Consider the following 27,784-nt stretch of genomic DNA (forward strand, 5'->3'; position numbering starts at 1 on the left):
ATGGAATTCCGCACTTCACCCCCTGCTGATCCTACTCCTGGTCCCTCCTGGACCAGGGACTGCAAGCTTGGCTACCAGGACATCACTGAAGGGACAGTGAGGACCCCCTGCCCCCTTACCTCAGCCCCCCTGACTGCAAGGCCCTTCCCCTGGGGGCACAAGGCCACATCAAACCAGAAGAAGAGGTAGGCTCTGTGGAACCTGCAGTATGTTCCTAGGTGTTGGCAGAAAGGGGGTTTCTGTAGAGACAGGCAGAGAGAGCAATGCCAGGAACAAAGATAGATGGGCAAGGACCCATCTCCTCCTTTTCACTGGGGGCCAAGGAGAATCCCAGGGCAAGGAGAGGCTAGGAAATACAAGGCAGGCTCTGAGCACCAGAGCCATCAGAGAACTGAGCAGCTAGTTTCAGCCACATGTCTCACGTCCTCATCAGCCTCTGGCCCTCTGAGTGCTGCTCCTGCCCTTCTGTTCTCATGTTTGTGTCTGATCATCTGGCTATCTTTCCACCCAGCTGAGGTGGGGTGCACGGACAGGAAAGATGAGCTTGGTGGCACTGGCAGAGCTCCGAGTTCCAAGACTGGACTGAGGGGCTGGGATCAGCCCAGTGAAAACGGTTCTGCAGGCCACCTTCTCTGGTCGCCGGCCCAGACCTGCTCCTCACTGGTGAAATGCATGGGGAAGCAGGAAGTGGTGGGGTTTCCTCTGCACTGTGTCCCACTCATGGCTCCCAATGTGGGAAGTTTGGCCCCCAGTATATCCTGCGACCCGTAGGTGAGGGGCTCAAGCTGGGCTCTCCCTCGCTGTTACGCGCTTTCTCAGGTTTTGCTCTTCTGTGTTTGTGTGTCTTCCTCCTTTCGTCCATCCTCCCCCTCATTCTGGCAGCCCCTTCACAGAGCCGGGAGGAGCGTGATTTCCGCCATGAAGCTCGGCAAGAACCGGCCTCACAAGGAAGAACCCCAAAGAGAAGGTATCAAGGTGCGTCCCTGACCCCAGCAGGGCCCAGGCCCTCCTGGCCTCTCTCTGCGCTTCACTGGGACTAAAGGCCCCCCTCCGTGGGCAGCGCCCCAACAGGATCTCCTGCAATTGGCCAGCGGGGCCACCTGGGCGGGGCCTGGACTCCCATTGGCTAGCTGAGGTGCCAGGTTCTGACCATGGTACTCTGCAAGGGGGCGCTCCGAGGGCCGAAGGTGGGAACCGCATTTCCTCTGGTCTAGAACTGGGCAGAACCTTCTCTCCAATGGGCTCCTCCTGCCCTCTTGGCTCCCACTTTTCTTCTCTACACAGAAAGCTAGAGGTTTTCAAGCAGAGGAGGGAATAACAAAGAACGAAAGTCGTTTGGCCGATTCCTTACTTCTGGGGGAAAACCAGAGTCGGCCCGCTCACTGTCCGGACATGCGGTCCTGCTTCTTCCCCATCGCGCCCTCCCATCGAGCTCCAGGGATGGACGGCCCTCGCAAGAGAGGCAGGGTGGGTCCTGGAAGGATGGAGTGGCCTGTGGCACTGGTGACACTGGAACGGGAGGCGCGGGAGGGGGCAAGACAGCAGTTGAAGACAAGCCAAGGAGGACAGATGGAAGATAGGGAAGAAATGAAGGGTAAAGGGCAGCTGTGTGTAGCTTTCTGACCCAAGTCTGGGCCCACATTCCCATCCTCAGGGCTCCCGGCTTCCCTCCACAGCATCCCCTGGGTGTCCCACTGGTCCCAGAATCTCTCTCCCTCTCTCTTGACCCCCATGCCAATTCCAACTATGCCCATCTCCTTCCTCCATTGGAGAAGGTTGAGCTGTTGGCTTAGTCCCAAACCCACCATCTCAGAATCATCATTTCTTTATCTCACTGGATTAATATACATCAGTCCAGGGTTAGGTTCTGAATCCCATCAGCTATTTCACATGGATGTGTTCCTTCCTCAGCCTCAGTTTCTTCATCTGTGACATGAGAATAGTGTCTGTTTTGGCAGGATGTGACTGTGAGGACTAGAGATATGTGCAGAAAGTCCCTGGCATTGTGCCTGGCACACAGTAGCCTCTCAGTAAATGAAATGAGAGGTACATAAGTATGGATTCTTTATTCTCTACCTTCTTCTACAAAGTATACATTCAATTAAAACAAAGAAGGAAGACCAGATCAAATATCAATTAAAATCCAAGATCAAGATTAGGTCAGAAACCCTGCAGATATAAAGATCATGACATTCTATGCAGATGCTGCCAACTAAACCTGGAATTTGACTCTCAGCTCTCTGGATGCCAAAGCCAATGGGGAGAGACAGTCACTACTGCATCATCCAGCCCACCTAACCCTCCTTTCTTCTTCCCTAGATGAACCAGCAGTGCTGGAGAGGGAGGACCTTGACTGCCTGGCCATGTGTCTTGGGGATGGGCCAGATCCTGACTGTGTCTCTAGCTAGCGTCACAGCGCTCACCAACAACGTTTCCAACAGCGGCGAGAGGGCAGGAGCCCCCCAGCCACAGTTGCCTTCATCCAGTCAGGCAGGACCCAGCTTGCCCTTCCTGGAGTTTGGGTGGGGTAGAATCAGACACCGTGGACAGCTCCTGCCTAACTCTGCCCCTTTCTTCTTTTCCTGGAAGTCTTTCTCATCTCTCTTCCTACAAAGGCCGGGGCCTGTTCCCAGATCATTGAACACCTCCAGGCAAAGGGAAATCACAGAGCTGCCCAGCCCCACACTGGAACCTGTTGACCTAATGTCTGTCTCCCTGTCACTTCTGCCACTGGTTGGAACCTCTGAGAGCAACTAATCTCCATTCTGTTTGGCAGTCCTGGAGGATTTGACGACCATGATTCTGTCCTGCTCTTCTCCAAGGTCTAACCACTGCCAGTGCCCTCCTCCTCCCCTGCAAGCAGTCCTCTTACACCCAGCCTGACAGGACTTTCTCCTCCTTAGATCCAAGCCAGACACTGAGATGGAGCCAGTGCTGGGCAGCCCAAGGATTACCAGCTAGGTGGGGCAACTGGATGCCTTGTGCCTTTGCAGCTTGGCTGTAGTGGGGGATTACAGCTAGACGTTAAGGTGTGAATCTGGATGTCACAGAGAACCACACGCTGAATGCAAGTTCTCATGGTGAGCTTGCTCCTGGGAGGCCCCACAGGTGTTGTAAGTAGAGAAGCACAAGCCGAGCCAGGAGCCTGAGAACAGGCCCCCTGATGGTGCTGCGTCCTGCAACAGGTGGCGTCAGTGAGACGGAGCTGGGGAACTATAAAGAGGCCAACGAGCACGCACACAAACGTTCCAGCAGTTAGAATACAAGCACCTCTGAAAAGAAGATTTTTAGTGTGTTTTTTAAATTGTCATTTTGTATTACTTTAATGTTGGAAGTAATGTCAGTCTTGGCTACTTATAGATGGTGAGAATGTGGATGCTTTTTTTTTCCCCTTCTTTTTGTTCCACTGTATTTTCTAAAATTAACACTTATTTTTTTGTGTGTTTCTAAAACTGGACACCAATTGGCTGAGAAAAGGAGAGACTTGTAACTGTCAGATTGTTAGTGTGGCCACTGTGCAGGCAGGACCGGGCACTAGCACAGCTGGCTGCTGCTAGGAGAGGGCCACCCAGGGCAACAGGACCCAGTGCAGCCTCCCCAGCTTGGGACCTGATCCTCAGCTTTGCAGGGCCACACCCTCAATTTTATTAAGTGAACTGGAATGGTCTCCCTCCAAAGACTTTGTAAACATTCTGAATTGAACAAAACGGTTGTATTTAACCTGGTAACACTATTCCCTGACAGGTTGGTAGATATCTCATGTGTGAGTGTTAACACACTTGGAGAGAGAGTGATGCAGATGCAAATGTGGAATTATTCTTGCTTTCAACGAGTACAATGCATAAAGCAAGAAGAGCTATCAGACGAACTTCACTGTCTTGGAGAACTTGGCTTTGCTGAGTTAGAAAGACCTCAGCCCATGAAAGGAGGAGAACTTAGCTACACCCAGATCCGGGAAGGATCCTCAGGGCTCAGAACCATCCTACAGGTTGGGTGGCACTGAAAAGAGGTCCTAAAGTGAAAAGACCATGGGGTACCTGTACCCTTTGTTTCATCTGTTTAGGATGCATGTAATATGGAAACGCTTTCCTGATTATTGGCATCTTAAAAGAGAGAAGCCACAGCTTCCTCCTGTGAATATGCAGTTTCCCCATCAGGTGGGCAAAGTGTGGCGTTTGGCAGAGATGTTCTTGATGGGTCATGGAGTCTTGAATCCAGTCGCTACCCTCTCTTCCTGGCACCAAGACCATATTTGCTTTTTTCCTTCAAACATCTCTCCAGTTTTCACTTCCATGTCATCTTGCCACCACTGACCCTAGACCCCAGCTCAACTGCGATATGGCACCCACTTCCTATCTGGTCTCTCTGCCCTCATGCTGCTGCCTCTGTGTCATCCTCTATGCCACCACTGGAATGGCCTTTTCAAAATGAAAATCTGGTCATGTCACATTCATGTCACTGGGAGATGGGGGAAGGTAAAGGATGTTTCAAAAGAGCAGTACTACCTGGCCCACCACCCCTCATCTCCAGCTCCCAGAGATGTCCCTGCAGCGTGATCAGCTCCCTCAGAGGCTGGCCACAGAGCACCGCGACTTGGGTTCTCCCAGGGCAGAGGCATAGATTTATACTCATTGTTCCCTGTGATGACATTCATGAAGCCACCTGGAGATTATGTCCCTTATGTCTTGGAAGGAGAGGATGGAATCGCCAATTACCAAGAGAGTTTCTTGGGTTAACAGGTCATTTGGTCCCTTTGTGTGTCTCTCTTTGCCGCCTCATGTTCCATCCTAGAAGATCGAGTCCTCTGCTAATGACTGAAGAAGGAAAGGGTGGCTAATCCCCTTCCTCATAAGTTTTAAAAAATTTCTAGTCTATGTGATACGTTTCCCCTCCATAGCACTCCGGGTGGGGGAGGGGCGGCAGGAATGGCATTCCCCTCCCCCACCAATACCATGCAGCAACCTCCAGTGTGCACCCTCAGGGGTCCGCTCAGGGCCACCTTTCCGCCAACCAAGATCACCTGCTGGAGCATCTTCATCCCACCCCACCCTTTTCTCCTTTCCACTCTCTGCCTTCTCCTCTCTCTACCTCCTACCCTTTGGCTCTCAGGGCTTCCAGCCTGGGTTGTCCACCATTGTTGGCTCTGCTCAGTGGAGAAAGGTGGAAACTCTGGGTCCTGAAAAGGACTAGGGGCAAAAAGGCTATCATTATAGCCGGGCCTCTGGATGAAAAACATACAAACCAGCCAACCTTACTCACATTGGGAAGGTCAGTCTCCTGGTGGAACACTTTTAGCACCTTATAATGCCCAACTGTGTCGGTCTGCCTCCCAGTGTTGAGTTACAAATAGTTTTTTGTTTGTTTGGTTTTTATTTTTTTTTAAGGGAGAGGAGTGGATGAGTTCATTGTGGGAAAAATAAGATTTTTAAAAACCTTTGGTATAAGAAGTTTCATAGAGTTTAAAACTCTTATCATGTACTATGCTAAGCATATTCTGGAAGGACTTTTAGTGTCTGTTTACTTTCTTCAGAATAAACTCTTCTGAGCTGGCTCTGTCTCCTTCTGAGCTCCCTGACGGAGCAGTGATGACTGCGCCGGGTCAGCTCCATGCCCTTTGGGATGCGAAGTTCCACACAGAAACGCTCGCTTTCACAGCTCAAGAGTTACTTCAGTTAGTACATGGTCAGTTTCCAGTTCTCTACACTTGCTTGACAATGTTCTTATAGACACAGATGTTTCTTTTTCTTTTTTACACACCATTCGTCTTGATGTCTGGGTTTTCCTTGGTCTTCAGAATATTTATGAGACTTTGATGGACACAGCAGTTGATGATTTTCATGGTTATTCTTTTTTATGTAAAAGGGAAAGATTCTCAGGAGTAAAATCATATTTAGCAGTTTTAACAATAAAATACCAACTCTCCAAAAGAGGGGAAACTAAGAATGTGGAAAGGGGGCCAAATTCCAGGAACAGAAAAGAGGCCGGTAGGGTTAAAGTGAGAAATGCTGGAGGGGAGGCTGTAGATCAAGTGGTTGTGTGCATACTTAGCACGCAGGAGGTTCTGGGTTCAATCGCCAGTACTTCCTCTAAGAATAAACAAATAAACCTAATTATTCCCACCACCACCACACACACAGAGAGATGAGAAATGCTGGAGCAGAAAATGAAGTTCATGTAAATGGAGAAAGCTTGATTCCTGATCACGTGAGACCTGGGACGTAAGTTTGCTGTCCTCTGTGAGGCCAGGTCTTTGATGCTGGGGGAGAACTCAGAGCACCTGGAATCCACTGGGCGCTTTACAAATATTGATGCTGGGCCCCATGCCTCCTACCCCATCCCCCAAGACTGGATCATGTTGATCTGGAGTGCGGTCAGGGCCTCGGGGTCTTCAAGCACTGCCGCGCTCTCCCCCTTGGTAATTCGCTGACTGGGAGGTGATCAACCCACATCCCTGCTTTATAAATGAGGACACTGAGCTCAGCGGGGAAAGAGCCCAGGATCACAGCAGGCTCGAGGCAGCGCTCAGACTGGCACCCAAGCCCAGTGCTAGCTTCCCGCCCCCTCTGGCCCTCTGCCCCAGCCCTCGACTCCAACAGGACCAGCTCCAAGCCTCACCGGCTTTCCCTCTCACTCCCCACCCTCACCTGCGCAGGTCGATGTCACCGTGGTTGGGGCCCGGCAGCTGGTGGGCTTGAACGTGGACCCCGTGGTGTGCGGGGCGATGGGGACGACGAGAAGTGCACATCCATGAAGGAATGTGCTAACTGCCCCTCCTACAATGAGGTCAGTGCCCTTGTCCTCGGGGAAGGGGCCTCTAAAGGGTGACCAGGGCTGAGCACCGGCTCATCGTGCCCAACAGGAGAAGCTGGGAGTCACAGGGTACAAAGGGCTACCAGCTGGGGTGACCCTGGCCCACCGTGGTCCACCCCCCAGCACACTGATGCGCAGTGCCCTGTCCTCTGAACCCCTGGTCTGGATCCCAGCCTGACACTGGTCTGAGCGGGAGCCACCCTGGGAAAGGAACACTGCCCCAGGCCATCCTGCACCGCTCCCAGCAGTGCCTGTGAGTGAGCCCTGCTCCCGTGAGCCCTGCTTCCAGCTGCTTCCCAGGCCCGGGCCCCGGCCCGTGGTGGCCCCGGAACCATAGTGAGCACCTGAGATGTGCTGTGCCATCTCCTAAACTCTTCTAAGGGTGTCATGTCTTGTGATTCTCGCAACTGTCAGAAGTTGTCACCATCAAGCCCATTTTACACAAGGGACATTGAGGCTCCTGGAGAAGGACCTGGCCCAGGTGCTAAACGACAGAGTCGGTTCCGTGTGCACGTGCTCCCTGCCCGCTGCCGTCACGCGTGCCTGAACCTCTCTCTGCGGCGCGGAGACTGAGGCCTCCATCTGGGAAGGGCCATGATCGCAGAGCATTATAGACAGAGGAGGGCCTGAACTGTCCAGTCTCTGCCCAGCTCTCTGCCTGCCACCCTGGATGGCCACCCCAGACCGCACTGTGCCTCGGCTCCAGGGAGGGACCCATCGTAGGCAGCTCTGGGGAGGGAAGCTCTGTAGATGCCTGACACACATCGGACTAAGCCAGAGGTCACTGGCAGGGGGGCCCTGGCCCTCCCTTTTCTGGAGGGGCTTCCTGCCTGCTTCTCCCGGTGGCTCTGGGCAGTGAGGGGAGCCAGGCCGGCCCACGTGAGGCATCTTTGTCCCGTGCCTCAGCGTCTCCTGAGGAGCGGTGAGGACGGAAGTCACCATCTGCCACATGTGAGAGGACGTCCCTTAGGCAGCTGTGGGGGCCCCCAGCTGCGCGCCTTCAGGAAGAAAGCATGCAGCCGCCCTTCACGGGGACCCGGGCTATGGCCAGGGCCTGGCCGAAGTGCCCTAAGTGACCACAGATGGGCCCTGTTCCTACAGCTGATTTCCCGCAGGGCTGGGACCTCACTGTTCAGGACGTCCCTCAGCCCCGTGTGGCAGCCTTCCCAGGAGCCAGGAACCTCAGGCTCCCATCTCTGACCTCATGTCAGGACGTATCCCTGACTGGAAAAGCCTCCAGCCCCAATAAGGTCTAATTTTCCCAAACAGCTATGGAGACGGGTGCCCACAGACTTCCGTGGTTATCTGATAGTGGCGAGGCCATGTTGGGGTGACTGGAGGGCTCACCTTGCACTGGACCCACACAGCTCATGTTTCATTCAAATGCCTTCCTCCTTTCCAGGGACACAGAGCTATTCTCCCCACTCTGTGGCTCCCCAGCAAACTCCTACTCACCCTGCAGGGCCCAGCTCAAATGTCCTTGCACTGAGCAGCCTTCCGTGCACTCTTAGGTCAGAGATCAGGGCATTCCTGTCTCTCTGACAGTAACATTCCTGAGTTGCAGTTGATCTTTCATGCCTTAAACTGGGAGGCTCCTGGTCTCCTGCATCGCTGTAGCCCAGCCCAGGGACTGGCATGCACCTGGAGGGCTTTGGTGACTCATTGACAAATGGATATTTACCCAAATGAAGAAACAGACATGCATGGGGCACCTGCTGTGCCCCAGGCTCATGCCTGTCTACGCGGGGGCTGCAAACAGGATACCTCCTAGTTCTAGCTTCGAATCTGTTTTCCAAACTTGAAATTTATATCCACTAAGACTATTTATTCTGCTCATCTTTGGACCATCTTCAATGTATACCTGATCACATTTTTGTTCCTTTTCACAAACCCAAGTAAGTGATTTGTCCAATTTCTCTTTCCTCTCACCCCGAGCTCCTCACACTCAGCACTGTGCATCACAGGATGTTGAGCAGCATCCCTGGCTCTACCCGCTGGACACCAATAGCAATCCTCCACTCAGGGGTAGCAACCAAGATGTGTCCAGGCATTGCCAGATGCACCCTAGGGGTTGAAATTGCCCCCAGCTGAGAACCAGAGCTGTAAACTATCTTCCCATGATTCCTTCCAGCCCCGAAGCTGGAATTTTCTTTCCCTTTTCTTCTCTTTCTGGGGTAAGTTCCTCTTCCTGTTATAATATTCCCCTGGTCCCAGGGGTGGACTGCTTCCTGCTAATTCTCTGAGTTGATAGGAGCCTGCCTGTGGCTCCACTAAACATGATAGAGGGAGGTGAAAGTAATCAACATCACGTAGGTAATGACAAAGGGGAAGTCAGCTCTGGAGATACAACAACTATGAGCGCAGACGGCTCAGAGTGCTAGCGGAGCCCCTCCCTCCGCCAGGGCCGGCACAGCTCCGGGGCACCCTGTCTGGCCTTGACCCTCCTGCCTGGCTGTCGAGAAGGGAGACCTGTCTTTCGAGAAGGGAGGCTCACAACCATCACTCCTGGAGCAACCTGGCCATCCACAGGCCAGAGCAAGACCCGTTCTCTGTGGGTGCATCCAGTCCTGCCCACAGGCATCTTCCTTCTACCTAGAACCCCCCTCCCCTTTGTCTGGAATCATTCTCTCCCTATGTCCCAGAGGATCTAGCAGGACACCCTCCCCTCAGCTTCACCGGCTCTGCCTTTTCTCTGCTTCTGGCTCCTCCTTGGCCTGCAAGGCCTTTCACTCCACAGAGCCTAAGTGGAGTGAGAACTGTCCTGCTCGAGGACAGGAGCTAGATGCCTGTCATCTGTCTGTCCATCTACCTGCCCATCTGTCTGTCTGTCTGTCCAGCTGTGCCTTTCCTCAGTCCCCCGTACCTCCTAGTGATCATCCCTCCCTCACTTTACTCCCTGCAGTCACATCTGCCCCACCCCCAGCTTTACGGAAACTGCCCTCCCCTGGCCTCCACGGACTTGGCTGTTCCTAAGTTCAGGGTCCAGCATCGTCCCCTCTCCCTTGACTGCCCAGGTCCTTCCATCCTCTCGCTGCCCCCGCCCCGGGGAACTCTCCTGCCCTCTCCCGCTTTCCCCTGTCTCGCCAGCTCCTGTCCTCACCGTCTTTCTCCCTCTGCCCACTGCTCAAGTGCTGCTGCTGCTTGGAGCCCTGTCCTGGGCCACCTTCTTTCCTAATTTCTTACCTACTCTCCTGGGGTGTCTCCCCAAGGGGTCAGGTACCATCTGTGTGTCTAATGCGTGGACCACCTGACTCTCCAGAGCTTCAGCCCCCGTTGTCAGCACCACCTGGGCAGAAAGCTGCTACACACAGCACTTGGCATGCACTGTGACCTGACATGACCTGGGCTGAGTGCTTGACTGGGGTCATCCCATTTAGATTGATAGCCATGCCTCCCAGCAATGTTGTGAACGGTGACCTGGAGCATTTCCCCAGGGTGGCTCTGGATCATTAATCCCCATGTCACAGAGGGGTAAACTGAGGCCTGGGAAAGTAGTGATTGGCCCCAAAACTCAGGTTTTTTTGGCTCTGAATTTGGCACGTTTACCCACAATGCTCTAGAGTGAGCCTCCAGCAGCTGGGAGCAAATCCTCCTCATTTATTCCAAGCACTTGGGCCACATTTCTTCCACCTCCTGCCCACAAGTTCACCAAAGCAGTGGGCCCTCTGCTCACTGCCCACACCCTCATTCCCAGGGCTGGCACACTGAGGTCAGGAGAAGTTGGGGGAAGCTGCACCTGTGCGTGGCAGCTCCCAGTGGGGAGGACAGGTCACAGCCATGGCATTTACACTGACAGCTGAGTAAGTTCATCCGTTCTCAGTTCTAAGGCTCAGCTTATTGTAAAAGTTAACACCTCTCAAGTTGGGGTGCAGCGTGCAGGCAGCATTGTACTTTAATGGCGATGTCTGTGGGACCCCGATAACCACAGTGCACCTTCCAGCACCTCATGTGCCTCGTCAAGCCCGGTACGAGACTCTAATTTGGGTCATTGCCCCCACTTGACAGCTTACGAAGCTGGGGTTCAAAAGGTGTGTTGCTCAGGGCCACACAGTTCTCAGCTGCGTCACGGTCAGCAGGGCCCAGTGGTTCTTGGTCCTCCTGTTCATCCACATTTTGGGGCTCAGGGGACATGGCCAGGGTGTAGACAGGCACTGCCAGGAGGGAGGGGCCCAGCACTCAGCCTCTGCCGGCCCAGAGATATCAGGTCTTGGGCCTTCGCCCACCAGCACTTCATCTCTGACTTCCACGTCTCCCCTGATGGCATGTTCGACAGGATCTTCAAGACCTCGGTGAGGGGGGCACACTCCCTGTCAGGCGGCGCTCATAGCTCCAAATGCACCTTTGTGCAGAATTGCAAAGGGCCCCCCCTCTGGGCGGGCCAGCCACAGAAAAGCCGACCTGCACCCAGACGCACATCTGAGCAAGCCAAGCACTGCTGGATTCGGGCCCCTCTCACTGTATCTGCCAGATGCTTCTGGAGAGTGAACAACCTGCTCACCTGTACCTGGGAGCCTGCAAATCACAGAACGCGGGACAGCCTGACGCTAAGCCCCAGAGAGCCACCCCTGCCCTGCTGGATGCCCTCCTGCTTCACCGTGAAGCTCAGGTCCCAAGGAAGAGTGAGGTGGCACCACTAGGAGTCAATCGTCTGCCCCGTGGAAAGCCTCGGCCCCATCCCTCCTGACTGGCAGCTGGTTCTGCCTGGAAGGTGATTCACTCCAAGTACCTGCTGCACAGTGGCATCCTCGTGGGGTCCGTCAAGATGGATGTGGGAACCATGTGCTGCCAGCCTGGTGTGTAGTCGCATGGCCCGGTCAGCGTCGGTGCACACGGCTCCGCGAGCGCAGGGCACGCTGTCCTTCCCACCCTGCCAGCCCCTGGTCTCAGCCTGGCCAGGACCATGAACTTGGGTGGGACCACAAGTACACACAGCCATGGGGTGTGCAGGGCAGTGGCGTGCCCTGTCTGCACACAAACACGATGACTACCTGCACCCAGTCTGTGGGGTTCACAGGAGCCCCACGGGGTGAGCAGCATCGCCCCCTTTTACAGTTGGGGAGCCTGGATCTCAGAGCAGCGCCCGGGCCTCCCCAGTCGCCCAGCTGGTCGGCGGTGACATTAGGCTTTGTGAGTCCCGACAAAGCCCCGTGGCCCTCAGCACCAGGTGCAGTGACGCTGGGCCCTCAGACACTTCCACTGACCACCCATCAAGTGGCCCAGGCCACCTGAGAACAGCCATGTGGGGCTGTGCCTACGGGATCCTGGGGCCAAACCTCCATGGGGTCGGTGACGGAACTCCGAGGGGTGGCCCAGAGGGCTGGCGATGATGGCTGGGCCAGGCAGAGAAAGTGCCCTTGGCCTGACAGACAACAGCTAAGCACACAGCCAGCCCGGGAACCACGGGCGCACAAGCTGGCATTGGGCCCCACCCAAGCCCCGCAAGTGGACTTGTCACTGGGGGTACAGTAAGGACCTCGTTAGCCCTTTGACAGTGACACTACAATGTGTGACTGTCACATCTGACACCCACCAAGCAGTGAGGTTGGCATCAGCATTCCTCCTCATTCTACAGAAGAGATAAATGAGGCCAAGAGAAGTTGTGTCTCGGAGGTGCCACTAAACTACTAGGTTGAACAAATTGGTGATTCCTTGTGGTTCACCCTAGCAGACACTTGGCTGGTGCACATTATAACTATCATTCAGGCCAGGAAACTGAAGTTCAAAACCCAAGATTATACACATAAAAATCACAAAACCATAGAACATGGAAACTTCAAGAGACCTTAAAAACACCTAGTCCGATCTCTCTATGAAAGGACAGAAAGAATAAACCCACTCCCTCTTCAAATAGCCTTTAACTTTGAAGGCAGATTTTATGTCCTTTCTGAGTCTCATTCTCCTTCCTCGCTAAATGTCCCCCAGTTCAGCCAGCCATGCGCACACCTATCCACCTGCCCGTGTATCCACTCATCCACCCACCCGCCTGTCCACATATTAATCCATCCTCTATCCATTTATCCATCCACCACCCATCCATCCGTCTACATTTTCAGCTGGCCTGGCAGCCCCCCACAAACCCTCTATCCGTCTCCCCACCCAGCCGTCTGGCTACCTGTTCCTATGTCTGTCCCGCAATCATCTGTTCCAGCAAGAACCTGATGCTCTGGGGCAGCCTAGGCCACGGCCCCCTGCTCCTGAGGTGCCAGTTCCGCCACCCCACACCCCCAGGGGCATGACCGGGCCGGGGCTCGGGGAACGTGTGTCCTCTGGCCCAGAGGCAGACGGAGCTGTGTCCCTAGGGCCGCTGGGCCCAACGGCCCGGACTCCAGGCGCCAGCACGGCGCTCCGTTCGGGCTGCGCGGTGGCCCCGAGGGCGGGAGCGGCCCGGGCTCGGGGCCCCGCTCACCGCCGCAGAGCCCCAGCTGCCCCACGTGCGGGCTGTCCTGCCGGCCCCCGCGCACGTCCCCACGGGGCCGAGGGGCCATGGGAGGTGTCACATCGCCGTGGTGGGCAAGGGGGCCAACACCAAGCCACCCCATGAGGCCAGCCAGATGGACAAGGATGGCATCGAGGGGTGAGGCGCCCGTCTCCCCCGGCCCCTGTTGACTTGGCCCAGCCCTTCCAGGGGCACAAGGGAGCACCAGGGGTGGACCTGGCCCAGAGACCGTGTCCTCCCTCTGTCTCCCTCAGCCACACACTCAGAAGTCCCAGCTGTCCCTGGAAGGAGTCAGCCCCAGTGTCCACGGACTCTCCACATGGCATAGAAAGGCCTGGGGCCAGGCGGGCAGGGTTCACAGCGGACAGTCAGGAATGACAGACGTTTGACATCTGGACTTCTGTCTGTGAGAAGCTTGGAAAAAAAGGGGTAGATTCCCAGAGCTGCAGGATCTTGAGTCTACACCCAGGAGAACAAAGCCATTTTGTTTTCTGTGCCAATTTTAACCAGCTGACAGTGGTTGTTGAGAAATATTCTGGGACCTTGTCTGAACACAGTGGGAGAAAGTGCTGGGATCCAGTGAGTCATGACTTCGGTGGGCCGGGGAGGGAGCATGGTGGCCATGGGTGAGGTTTCTGTGTGGGAGACAAAAGATGTGACACCCAGCTAGGAAAGGGGACAGTGTTACCAGGATGGATCTTTCCCTCTGCAGTTTACAAAGTGCTCGTGTGTTTTCACCTGTTTCTCACACTCCTGGAAGGGAGCCTTATCCTACTCCTGGGAAGGGGCTGTTATTCCCGTCTTCCCAGTGAGGAAGCTGAGGCTCAGAGAGCTGGGGAGATTTGCCCAGGATCCCACGAGAGACCAGGTACTGTCAATTTGAGCATCTTCAGTCCTGGTGTGGTCCTTCTCAGCCGTCCTTCACATGCTGTCCTGGGCCCAAGAGGTGTGCAGATGCGGGGGCAGGAGTCTGGGAGCCCGGTCTGGCCACAACAGTCCTAACTGTATGCGCCGGCAGGAACTTGCTGCTCCCTGAGGGGGTGCCCCCTGAATGCCAGCGGGCCCGGTTCTATGTGAAATTTACTGAGCAGAGGGGCTTCCCCACACAAACACAAGCCCCATGGCCAACGTGAAGAAGGATTTCACTGGTGAGAACAAGGACCTGGTTGAACCTTATGTGCAAGTCATCTTTGCTGGCCAAAAGGGATTGGGGCACAGGCAGCAGGAGGCTGGGGCGTGGGGTGACAGGCACCAGGGTGCAGAGGGATGGTCAAGGGATCCTGGGGACAGACGTGAGGCAGAATCAGAAGCCACCAGACTGGACTTTGATCACCTTGGTGCGTTCACCTGTGGATGTGAGGAGAGATTAGAGGAGCTCCAGCTCAGAGGGGCTGGGGGCCAGGCCAGTCTGGGCCTTAGGGATACCTCCCTGCCCCCAGGTCACAGAGACCAAGAGCTGAAGTGGGGGACACTGTGAGGGAGGAGGGTCTCAGAGGCTGGTCGAGGGGAAGAGTGAGGAGAGGAGCGTGCACACACACACATACACACACACACGTGCACAGCTGCTATGAGCCACACATAACACATATGTACCCACTCACCCACAGACACACGCGCTCACACACACGCAAGCTCTCACCGCCTCCCACCAGGGCAGGACCTCAGTGCAGAAGAGCAGCTATGAGCCAATGTGGAATGAGCAGTGGTCTTTACAGACCTGCCCCCAACTCTGCAAGTACATGAAATACAGACCTGGGACTCGGACAAGGTCAACGACGTGCCCATAGGTGCCCACTTCACTGACATGCTGAAGGATTCCAATGACGGAGACAACGCTGAGTAGCAGGAAACTGGGGGTGGGGTGGGGGTGGGACTGAAGGGGCAGAGTCAGAGAAATTCCCACACAGGCCCCCACCATCCCACACCTCTGCTGGAGCAGCAGAGGGCTTGCTCAGGGCTTTGCCAGCAGCCTCTGCCTCAGGGGAAGGGTGGAAACTCAGGACTCAGCTCTGCACAGAGCTGCCTGGGCCTGTCTGAGCCAGGCTGCCCAGATTCGAAGCCCAGCTGCTCTGACAGTTAGAAGCTGAGGCAGAAGTGGGGCTGCACAGGAGGCGCTGAGCCAGACCACCCAGGAGGCCCATCCTGCTCTGACAGCCCTTGGGGGTGGGGGTGACCAAGTCTTTCACCCTGTTGGGTGTTCTTCCCACTGGATCCGTGGGAGGAGAAGGAAATCCCAGTGTCAGGGGTCCTTCCCTCCGTGGGTCCAGGGCTGGCCAAGGGGCAGGACCTCTCCCTTACCGGCCCCCACCTGCCCACCGCAGGCCCACACAGCATCCCCGACGTCTTCATCTGGATGATGAGCGACGACAAGCACATGGCCTCAGCCTGGTCCCCCCCCAGGACCTGCTCTTCTCCATCGTGGGGGAGGAGCTTGGTGAGGACCGCGCCAGACCAAGGCGCTCTTCCTCAAGGTGTCGGAAGGGAAGTCAGGTTAGGGGGTGGAGGGGTCCGCGCTTCGTTCAAGGGGTCAGCCTCCCTTGGAGGGAGCAGTGCGCCCACACCAAGCCTAGCTGGCCTGAGCTGATGGTGTGCTTAGAGAAGAGGTGGAGAGAGTAGGAATGGCAGGGGGCCCCATCCCATCCATCCTCCTTGGAGCTCTGTTCCCAACCCCACAGCCCAGTGGGATGGCTGCGGAGGGACAGAGGCCCTCTGACCACGGCCTCCTGCAGCCCCCTGCCCCGTCCTTACCCCACGGGCTCTGTAAGCTGACCCCGTGCCCACCCTCAGCTGCCTGGGAAGCGGGGCTTCAGAGCGGTGGGCTGGACAGTGCAAGCCAGGCTGGAGCCTGCCTGTGGCTGGGCCACAGCAGGCAGTGCGGGGACTTCCAGTGGGGCCTGCCCTGCGGCTTCAAGGGGGACCAGGCAGCCCTAGGTTTGGGCCTGCACTCCCTCCTGCCCAAAAGCCTGGTCTGCACCAGTGAGCGAGGCAGGTTGCAGCCAGGCCCAGGGAAGCCCCTGGCTCCAATCCTCATCCTGGGAGAGCGCTGGGGTTGTCTGTTCCCAGCCCCCCAGCCTGCTCTCCCCACAGAGAAGCAGGCCTTCCAGCCCCACGCCCTCAGGTACCAGGCTCGGAGCCTCTGTGCAGCTGACTGCAGTGGCCTCTCAGGCCCCTCGCCTGAGTCTTTTTATCAACTAGAGTCAGTGCACAGAGGTGAGTTTCTGTGAGCTTCTGGGGTCTGGGGAGACAGATCAGCCAGCATCCGAGACCCACAGAGGGAAGCCTGGCAGATACCTGGGGACCCGGGCCACATGGTGGAGGCTTTGATGTGCTTACATTCTGCATGGAGGACAGGGAAGACCTGGTAGGGGCTGAGGGAACAGGGTCAGGAGTAGACCTCACATCAACCTTCATTTTAAGATTCCCAGAAGAGTCAGGGGATATGTCCGTCCTGCCCCCGAGCGCCCTGGAAACCACAGTGACTGGGGGTGAGTCCTGCTTGGGTATGTGCCCACCCACCACCACTGATTATCCATTCCCCCCGCCCTGAGCTACAGGTGCTGAATGAGACCCTGTGCCCCACCTGGGACCAGGTGCTGGTGTTCGACACCCTTGAGTGCTGTGGGGAATTTCATGAGTTCCTAGACGGCCCCTCCCATCGTTGTCATTGAAATCTATGGCCAGGACACTGGTGTAGGTGGGCTCCAGCACCAGGGACCACCCCAATGTCCCTCACTACTCCTGCACTGATGGCCCCCTCCCCCGCTCTCCCCTGAGCCCCTCGGGCAGGTGCTTGCTGGGAAGCTGGAGGGTTGGGCAGCCCCTCCAGGACACCCCAGGTGTCCCCTGCCCTGTCACCGCAGTCTGACTCCTTCCTGATGCTCGAGGACTCTGGGGCCTCAGGGAGGAGATGGGCCAGGGCATCCCACCTCCCAGCATAGACAGACCAAACTCAGGCCCAGAATCTTCAAGAGATGTGTCAGAAAGGCCTGCTGTCCCCGACCTCCCCCACCCCAGGGACTCCCCGGCCCCTGCCCACACCTACCACAGTCAGCTGCCCAGCTTTCCACGGGAGCGCTGGAGTGGGGGAGTGGAGGAATGGGGTGACCCGAGTGAGCTCTGGACTAGAGGCAGGTGCACCCATTTCTAGTCTGAGTACCGCATCTGCTGTTCACTACCAACCTGGCCTGAGCTAGCCTGAGACTTGGTTTCCCCATCTGTAAAATGGGATGATCACCCCTGCAGCTACATGGTGCTGTGGGGGACTGAATGTGATCCAGGATGTTAACATGCTTGGTAAATTCAAGCACTGTGAGCCTACCCTGGCTGTTTGTCGTGTCAGAACAAAGCCGACTACATGGGCAGGAACTTTGCCAAACCCGTGGTGAAGCTGCCCGTTGAGGCATACTGCCCACCCTGATTCCCACACCAGCTCGAGTCCTACCAGATCTACTGGGGCAGGGCCACCGCGGGGGACCTGCTGGCCACCTTCAAGCTCTGGCAGGTGGGGCTGCAGGGAAGAGGGGACTGGTTGGGGGCCAGGTTCCTCCCCAACCTGCTGTGAGGTCCGTTGTGATGGAAGCTGAGGATGTGGTTCTTGGGAACCCTGGCTGTTCAGCTTTCCCTATCTCCCCAGGCCACGTGGCAAATAACTCATCAGGAGAGGGAGCTCTCCCTAGGCTCCCCAGGCTAGGACACTATGCCCACATTTCCCAGATTGGACCAGCAGGGAAGGCCGACCTGCCGCTCATCAATGGTCCAGTGGACACGGACCAAGGTCCCAACATGCCTGTGCCTGTGGGCATCCGGCCCGAGCTCAGAAAGTACCAGATTGAGGGATGTGAGGACTGCGCTGGCCCCTGCCGTCCCCACCCGCAGCAGGCACTGCTGTGCTCTGCTTTCCGACCCCCTCGCTCTCTCCCTATCAAGGGTCTGTGCACATATTACATGGTTGGCATCAGACTCCAGCCATCTTTGGCAACCTCAGGCCATGCCTCATTTTCCAGATAAGGGTGATGAAGGCCAAGGAGGGGAAGTGACTGGCTCCAGTTCACACCCAGGAGCCGGCAGCAGACCCAGGCTGCTGCCCACCCAGTGCCTGCCCCTTCTGCACCGTCACACTGCCGCCATCCAGGACCTATCCCAGCCCTCCATCTGCCGCTGACAGCCACCTCACCCTGAAGCCCCTTGAGGACACCTGCCCCTCATCATCTCTCCCTGCCCGGCCCCCACCCATGCACTGCCCACCCAGGGGCCAAGTCCTTCCCAGGTGGCCTGGCACCCACAGCTGGTGCCCTTGACTGAGGGGCTCTCCTCTTAGCCCACCTCCCCTCAACTGATGCAGGTGCTGTTCTGGAGCCTGTGGGACCTCAAGCACGTGAACCTGCCCAAGGTGGACAGGCCACGGTGGACATCAAGTTTGCAGAAAGGGGGTGCAGTCACCCCTGATCCACAATTACAGGAAGAACCCCAACTTCAGCACCCTCGTCAAGTGGTCTGAAGTGGTACAACTGGGCCCCGGGGTCGCTGGGCAGAGCTGGGTGCAGCCAGGCAGCTGGGCAGGGCCAGGTGCCTCTGGCCCTTCTCTGGGCTCAGGCCACACCGGCCAACACCCCCAGGACCTCCCGGAGAACGAGCCCCTTCAGCCGCCCTCGGACATCAGCGTGGCGGCTGCCGGGCCTTGGCCGCTGCACCCTTGGGGGCTCCCAGCCGTCAGCTCCCTGCGGTGCTTCCTCTCCCGGCCCCCAGACCACTCAGCTCCCACCTGGAACAGCACAGGGATGGCCGTGCCCTGAGGCCCATGGACGGGGATCCAAGGGTTTCTTCCTTGGGCACTTCCCCTACTCAGAGTCAGGGAGGCCAGGAGGGAGGACACACGCAGGGGCCAAAGAAGGCTGCCCTGGGCTGCCCCTCACTCTCGAGACAGAAAGGTCCAGGGCCGGGCATCCTTAGAGGGCCTGCGGGCGGATGGTTTCCTCTGCCAGGTCTTGGAGAAGATCCAGGCACCCTCCCAGCCTCACTGTGTCACTCACCACAGCCCACCCTCCTCTCTGGCCACCTTGTCCTCTGCCTGTGCCCATCTTTTCTCCCTCAGCTGTCGCCTCCCTCCCTCTCCCCTCAGAAAGCTCCAGAATCAGCTTTAACCTCCGGTCATTTCATCCACCCCTGACTCTCACCATTACTCCTGCTCTTCCCTGTCTGTCTGTCCATCTCTCTGTCCAGGCAGACTCCCCAGGGCTGCCATGTGCTGTACAATGGGGGGGGCCCTCCACCCACCCTGCAGGGGAGGTCGTGGTGAACATGGAGCCAGAGGTGCCTGTCAAGAAGTTGGAGACCATGGTGAAGCTGGATGCGGTGATGTGCCTGGGGTCAGTCCCACGCTGGCTGCAGACGTGCACCTGCATTTGACACTTTACCAGAGCCAGGCCAGTCCACCTGTGAGACAATACATTAATGAAGTCACTTCTCCTTCAGCATGTGATGGGACAGGACCTCCCCTGACTGCATGTGCACACAAACCTGTCCTAGACTGTCCTGGGAGGGAGGACTCAATTCTGCGTGTGTGTGTGCATGCATCTGGGGACACATGCCTGAAAATGCGGTTCGCATGTATGAGAGGCAGGGAGAACAGTGACCATGTGAAGTCATAGCCTGCAATTACTTTTATTCCAACAAACCCCATAGGCAATGGATTCCTTGTGTGAACAATAGGGTTCTTTCCAGAGGGTCCCTGGGTTCCTTCCCAGCCATTCACAAAAGACCCTCCCCACGCCTGGCTTGGGGACGAATTTCCGGGTGGAAGCTCCTTATTCGTCCTTTGGGGCAAGGACTGTTTATCTGCCAGAGGGAGACCTGGGGGTTCAGGCGTGGAGGTGGCCTCGGCCAAGGAGGGCAGGATGGAGGCCGGCCTGGAACAGGCCATCCTGGGCCCAGACAGTGTGGAGGAAATGCGTCGGGCCTCTCCCTAGCCCCCCATCACTTGCTCTGTACCCCATTCCTCACGTCGTGTGCTGCATGCAGCCTGGGGTGCCCCCTAGCTACTGAAGCCTGAGCTGGGTCTGAAAGGACCCTCCCTTACCCCCATCACCCTGGTCCCCAGAGGGTTCCAGCCAGAGAGTCCTGGCTGAGTCAGTGCGGGTGTGGCTCTGGGGAAAGGGGAGCAGTTGAGGCCCAGGCCTGGCACACAGGCCCGGGTGGCACGGCCAGGGCTCCGGGGCTGTACACAGAGACCCCACGTCCCCCTCAGCCCCCAGTCTCCTGACCTCCCCCAGGGTGTCCAGGCCATCAGTGAACAGAGGACGGCACTGGCCCGAGCTTCCCCATCATCCCACAGGCCCTGGGCTCCTGTGGGGCCGTGTCACCAGGATCCTCTTCAGCTGTGTCACTGAGCATCCACTTCCCTGTTGAGGCCCTTGTCCCCCCGTAGCCGACATCACAGAGCGCCGGACTCATACCTTGCCAGCCTCCTCTCCTGACACGGCCTGCACACTGCAGGGATCCCCTGGCCATGCCCAGCCATCCCGGGGCCCAGCACCCCCATTTAGACTCGGTGGAGCTCTGTAACCGGTCACTTTTGAAAGCCCCCAGTGATTCTAACATGCAGCCAGGGTTGCCAGCCACCGCCCTGAAAGATCTGAGAAAACATCTGCGAGGCAGAGCCTTCGCGGCCTCAGAATTGGCTGTGTGAACACAGGCGCTCGCAGTGCACAGGGAGCGGCCCTGCGTCATCTCCCTCTCCTCCTCCCTTCCTGTCTGGGCCACTGCCTCCACGTCCAGCCCCGTGGCTAAGGCCTGTCCCTGTCTCCTTGCTTCCCCCCCTGCAGACTTCTGATGCGATCATCATGGTGGACATAGTGAGTGTGGGGACCACAGAGGATTCTGGGCAGAGAAGACCCTACACCATGCAGGGTATCAGGCCAAGGGGAGCAGCTTCAGGGACTGAGACACCCCAGCCCCTGGCTTCCAGCCAGCACGTCTCCCTGGGAGAGGCAGCTGGAGAGAGCTGCTTGGGGAGCAGGGCCCCTGGGTGCTGGTTCTGCCTCAGCTGCTGTTTCAGGCTGGCAGGTCACGACCCTCTGTGGGTCATGACATCCATTTCCACAAATCAAGGCCCAGCCCCTTTGACATTGGTGGCCCCCCAGGGCCTCTTGGAGCCCAAGGCTTCCAGGGAGCAGATGGTCAGAATGGATGGGGTACTCCCAGATGGTCCAGTTCTCTGGGAATGGCCAGGGTGCTGGGATGTATGCAGGACTCCAGACCTGGCCAGCCCTTCAGGCTGATGAGGACGAGGAGAAGGAGAAGGAGAAGGGCATCTCAGAAGAGACGGAAGAGGAGCAGCCGGGTGAGAGCATGTGGGACTGGCGGTCCAAGTGCTTCACTGCCATAGACACCATGAAGGAGCTCAGGCCTCAGACCGGGGTTGGGACCCGAGGAGTGACTATGCTGAGAGAGCTGACCACATCTCCCCATCAGACCATCCAGACTAGCTTCTTTCCTGCCCCCTAATCTGTCAATATGAGCTTGGAGCAGCCTGTCTCACAGCCTTGAAGTTCTAGCTCAGGACTCACCTATTCCAGGATGGAGGGCCAGTTCCCCTTCCCTGGCTTGGTTTTCTCCTGTCTTCATTCATTTTCTGCACAAATATCTTTTGAGTATATATGATCAGACACCAACCTGGGTGCTATGGGCGCCTAAAGAGAAGATTCTGTATCTGCCCTGGGTATTTCCTGGACATGCAAAATAGACATGTAAGCAGATCCATCACGGTGTGATAACAAAGGCAATTCAGTGCCTAGGGGAGTCAGGAAAGGCTTCACGGAGTAGGTGACCTTTGAGGAGGAAGAGAAACATGCACTCAGACGCCAAAAGGGAACAACTTCTCAGTAGTACCTGCACATCTATTTCTATCTAACACCTCATGCTACTTTATTTTACACACCTCGGTCACTGTTGCTGTGAAATGTTCTTCCCTATCACGTGCACATTGGTTCTGTCTGCTGAGCCAGATGGCAGTTTCCAGAAAAATCAATTCTCCTCGTCCTCGTTTGTCCCTTCTCCCCACTGCCGACCGAGATCAAGGCACCCCCTGACTGACCGGCTGACCAGGAGGGACGTGTGCCTGTGGTGTGTTTCCTCAGCCAAGCTGATCCAGCCACACTCTCCCCCCAGGCCCTTTCTGGGTCCCAAGTGGGGTGTGCTGCTTACCATCCACGTTAGTCAGAGCACAGGCTAAGCTGCTGTAGTAAGTTAGATTGGTGTGAGCAAGAAGGTGGTGTGGTGATTCCATGGTGTCAGGGAGCAATACCCTGGCATCTTGTTACTGGCATCTGTGTGGCTAGAGATGGCTTGCCGTCACATCCCAACACCAGTGTGCAGGAATTGTCAAGACAAGAGGAGGCTTCTCCTTTCCCTTTAAATGCGCAACCGAGAAGCTGCAAATACCACTTTCACTCATGTTGGCTGGAATCTAGACCCATAGTCACACTTGGCTGTGAGGGAGGCTGGGAGATGTCATCTTAGCTTCGTGGCTGTGTGTCCAGAAACATGTTTGAAGAGCAGGAGAGCTGATAATTGGGGGACACCTAGTAGAATCTTCTCCCGCCATCACCTCCTGGATTCAAGTTGGCCAGGCAGGAGCTCCATCCATCCAAGAGGCGGCCTTGTGTCTATTCCTGTCATTTGCACAGGCTACCACCAGCTGGCGGTGGCACCTTGGTTGAAATCTGGTGATTTAGTGTCCAGTGTGACTGACTGAAGCACATTTCCTTTTTCTTTTTTTTTTAATTGAAGTATAGTCAGTTTAAATGTACAATTTCTAATGTACAACGTAATAGTTCAGGCATACATATATATACATGTATTCGTTTTCATATTCTTTTTCATTATAGGTTACTAGAAGACACTGAATATAGTTCCCTCTGCTATACAGTATTAACTTGTTGTTTATCTATTTTATATATAGTAGTTGGTATCTGCAAATATTGAACTCCCAATTTATCCCTTCCCACCCTCTCCCCTCTTGGTACCCATCAGTTTGTTTTCTATTTCAGTGAGTCTGTTTATATTTTGTAAGTAAGTCCATCTGTCTTTTCTCCAGTTTTCACATATAAGTGACTTCATATGGCATTTTTCTTTCTCTTTCTGGCCTACATCACATAGAATGGCAATCTCCAGATCTAACCATGTTGCTGCAAATGGCATTATTGTATTATTATTTATGGCTGAGTAGTATTTCTTTGTAAAATATACCACAACTTCTTCATCCAGTCATCTGTTGATGGACATTAAGGCTGCTTCCATGTCTTGGCTATTGTAAATAGTGCTGCTATGAACATTGGGGTACATATATCTTGTTGAATTAGAGTTGCCTCCAGATATATGCCCAGGATTGGGATTGTTGGATCATATGGTACCTCTATTTGTAGTTCTTTGAGGAATCTCCATGCTGTTTTCCACAGTGGCTGCACCAAACTACATTCCCATCAACAGTGTAGGAAGGTTCCTTTTTCTCCACACCTTCTCCAGCATTTATCATTTGTGGACTGTTTAAGGATGGCCATTCTGACTGGTGTCAGGTGAAACCTCATTGTAGTTTGGATTTGCATTTCTCTGATAATTAGCGATATCGAGCATTATTTCATGTGCCTATTGGCCTTTGTATGTCTTCACTGGAGAATCGCGTGCATAGGTCTTCTGCCCATTTTTGGATTGGGTTGTTTGTTTTCTTATTATTAATGAGGTGTTTATATATTCTGGAAATTAAGCCCTTGTCAGCTCATCTTTTGCAAATATTTTCTCCCAACCTGCAGGTTGTCTTTTTGTTTTGCTTATGGTTTCCTTTCCTGTGCAAAAACTTACAAATGTAGTCAGCTTCCATTTGTCTATTTTCGCTTGTATTTCTATTGCCTGGGTACATGGCCCTCGGAGAATATGAAACACATTTTCTTATTTAGTTGTATTCTTCTACATTAAAAAAAAATACCTTTAAGAAGCAACACTAAAGGGCACATGTTTTCAGTGATACACAATTTAAAGAATCATAAACTGCTAAGAACAGTTAAGCCATGTTGTACATATCATAAACTTTTTTAACCCACTTAAGCAAGGCTCATGATGAGTTTGAAACCCAGAAGGAAAGAATTTCTGCTTCTAAGCATTGAAGACTGATCTGAGACCACAGAGGGGTGTTAACATTCCCCTCCTCAGGAAGCCCACCTTCCCTGTTCCTCATCTCATCTTTTGGGAGAAACTTCTAGAGCAAAGGCCTCAGGAACTGACTTGGAGGAGAAGGAGAAGATGGGCAACACTGAGGGTGAGCCCTGGAGCCCTGGAGCCCTGCGGGGTGGGTAGCCCCCATGCCTGTCACACCCCAGTTGTTTCTCTTTCCCCTTCTCGTGGGCCCCTAAAGCTGCAGCAGCAAATAGCAGATTTCAGGCATCCCTGGCCACCAGGAAGCAGGCTGAGGCCCTTATCTACAGTGGCTTTTACTCTGATCAATTCAGCAGAGTGATGGACAGACAGAGCCACAGAGCATCAGAGCTGGAAGAGACCTCAGAGCTCATTCCATTCAGTATTTCTAGACATTTTCCATGGAACACTATGAATGGGTATTCTGGAGGGAAAAGGGAGTTCTTGGGTCAAATGGGTTAAACATGTCCTTGGGTACAGGACTTCTCAGTGCCTTTAGTATACAAATATTATTCTCAATCTCTAAAAGGAAGACACAGAATAAATTATTTCACCAACTTATTTTCTGTGTGTGTGTGTGTGTGTGTGTGTGTGTGTGTGTATATATATATATATTTTTTCTTTTAAAGCATTCCAAGAACTCCTACACCTGGTGTTCCACTGAACACTGTTTGCAAAATGCTCGTATAGAACAATTCTCTTAAATTTTAAAGACAGGTGGACTGAGGCCAGAGAGCAGAGCAAGCTGGCACCAGAGCTAAACTTCTTCCATGCCACTCTCTGTCAAAGGGCACACGGCAGTCTTTGCATATTCCCTGCATCCTGGGTCCCGGCCCCGTGGGAGGCAGGCATGCCAGGCAGCAATGTCTGCATGTTCCAGATGAGCACACAGACACCTGCAAATTTAACCTAGCAAAGCACCAGAGCTGGGTCTCCAGAGCTGAGCCTTCCTGCTCAGATCATCTCCACCTCCTTGTCTGTTTCCGGCCAGGCCTGAAGGGGTTGATGAAGGACAAGGAGAAGGCAAGGGCTGCAAAGGAGGAGAAGGAGAAGAGAACCCAGAGCCTAGGCCCCAGTCAGGTGTCTTAGGTCCCCGAGAAGAAGAGACCCAAGATTGATGAGCTCGAGGTGAGGGTCTGGAAGCAGATGCTGTCAGGGTGTGGGGGTCACACCTGGGGCACCAGGTGACAGATGGGGCAAGACGGAGGTCCCCAAGGAGCAGGAGTCAGTGTTGGACAACTTTGAGGACTGGCTGCACACTTTCAACGTGATGCAGGGCAAGATGGGGGATGATGGATAGCTAGACCAAGGAGGAGAGCATTGTGGGCCAGTTCAAGGTCTGGTAGGGAGCATGGGTCCAGCCCCTGAGCCCCAAGCCCTGAGTCCTGAGCCCCTTACGAGCTCTTCTCCCCACCCCAGGCCCAGGGCTGACAGCCAGGTGGAGCCATCAGCTGTCCTGCTTGATAAAATATGAAAATACTTCCATGCTGATTGACAAAGAGCATCTGCCCTGAACCCAGCTCCCCACCCCTCCTCTCGTAGAGTTGCCTCCATGGCCACTCCTTCCAGAAAACCTGACTCCCTGTGATCCAGCAACTAAAGGGTTAAGGCCCCACCACAGCAGGGTGCAGACCCTCAGTGCTCTTGGCTGTTTTGAGTGCCACCCCTGCCTGTGCCCATGGGAACCTGCACCCTGACCCACGCCTGCCTCACCCCAGGGCTCCCTCTGCATGAACAAAGTGCCCCTCCCAGAGGATGTGTCTTGGAAAGCCGGCTACAACCCCACCTGTGGCATGTCACAGGGCATCCTCAGCAAAGACCCCATCAACATGCTGCTCAGAGTCTATGTGGCTTGGGTGAGAGTCCCCTCGCATCCCCTCCCAGCAGTCCTCCCACCCAGGAGGGGCTGAAGCAGCTGCAAACTGACAGCCTCCAACTGGGAGACACCAGGGAGGTCAGTGAGTCTGGTTCCCATCATTTATAGGGGAGGAAGCCAAGGCCCAGAGAGGGTCGGCACCTTGCCTAGGGTCACAGGAGTCTCTGGTCCAGTGCTCTGCCCTTCACCATCACAGGGCCATCAGGGAGGGAGCAGGGGCACTGGGAGATGAGGAGGGTGTGGGGAGCCTACTCAGGACCACCCCTCCATCCCAGGCCACAGACCTGCACCTGCCGACATCAGTGGCAAAGCCAACTCCCACATTGTTGCCTGACTGGGAAGGCTGACACCCGTGAGAAGGAGAACTCCATCTCTAAGCAGCTCAAGCCTGTCTTTGGGAAGTAAGGCCTCTTCATGCCCCACCGCCACCCCAGCCTGACCTCCTCAGCCCAGACTACCTCCCACCCCACCCCGACCCTCAGCCCTTCTCTCAACCCCTCCCACAAGGTCCTTTGACATCAAGGTTTCCTTCTCCAAGGAATCCATGCTGACGGTGGCCATGGATGACTGGGATCTTGCAGGCGCTGATGACCACATTGGGAAACCAAGATCAACCTGGAGAACAGCTTTGACAGCAAGAACTGCGCTGCCTGTGTCATCGCCCAGAACTATCCACGAGCACGGGGTGGGGCGGGGCCGGCCGCACCTGCTGCACCTGGACTGTATAAACCAGATTCAGACCATGTGGTTTGGGAAGGGAGACCTATTATGATTTCTGTCCCAGCCAGGCCTCCACCCCTACAGGCTCTGGGCTCAGCCTTCAGGGGCCAGGACAGCAGATTCCAAGACAAAGAGAGTGCCAGCAGATTCCAGGACAGAGGGGGCAAGATGAGGAGAGAAAAGGGGGCTGAGAAGAGGGGCAGCACTGTGTGCTGGGGACAGTCCACAGGGCATCTGGCCGGCCTGTGGGCTGTGTGACCCTGATAAAGACCCTTAACCACTGTGATGATCAGTTTCCTCAGGGAGTCTTTGATACTGTGGAGGAGTGGACACAGTGGGGGAATGGTGCCGGCCACACTGGGGAAGACTGGTTGCTCGTCCTTGGGACACTGAGCACATGGGGTCGGAGCCCAGGGCAGGAAGCCTTAGTGTCTCAGCCGATCCTGGATCACAGGGCAGGACTCACTTACTGACACGCAGCAACAACCAGCCCAAGAGAACTGGCCGGGACCATTTCCCCCAGCAAGCCCGTGTGTCTCCTCCCACAGACATGGCTGCAACATCTGGCAGGACCCCCTGAAGCCCAGCCAGACCCTGACCCATCTTTGCAAGGAGGGCAAAGTGGACGGCCCTCACTTTGGCCCCCCGGGAGAGTGAAGGTGTCCGACTCTGTCTCTAAGGGACCCTCTGAGATCGAGGACGACAATGGTAACAGGATGCCGGATGCAGCCATGGGGATGTCAGAGGCCGAGGAGTGA

At 55.5% G+C, this 27,784-nt stretch overlaps 1 pseudogene; it reads left to right on the forward strand.

Annotated features, from left to right (window-relative positions):
- Nucleotides 1–27,784, forward strand: LOC140697916 (otoferlin-like; annotated as a pseudogene).

This window comes from Vicugna pacos, chromosome 8 (genome assembly GCF_048564905.1).
Source record: "Vicugna pacos chromosome 8, VicPac4, whole genome shotgun sequence".
In the NCBI taxonomy this organism is placed as follows: Eukaryota; Metazoa; Chordata; class Mammalia; order Artiodactyla; family Camelidae; genus Vicugna; species Vicugna pacos.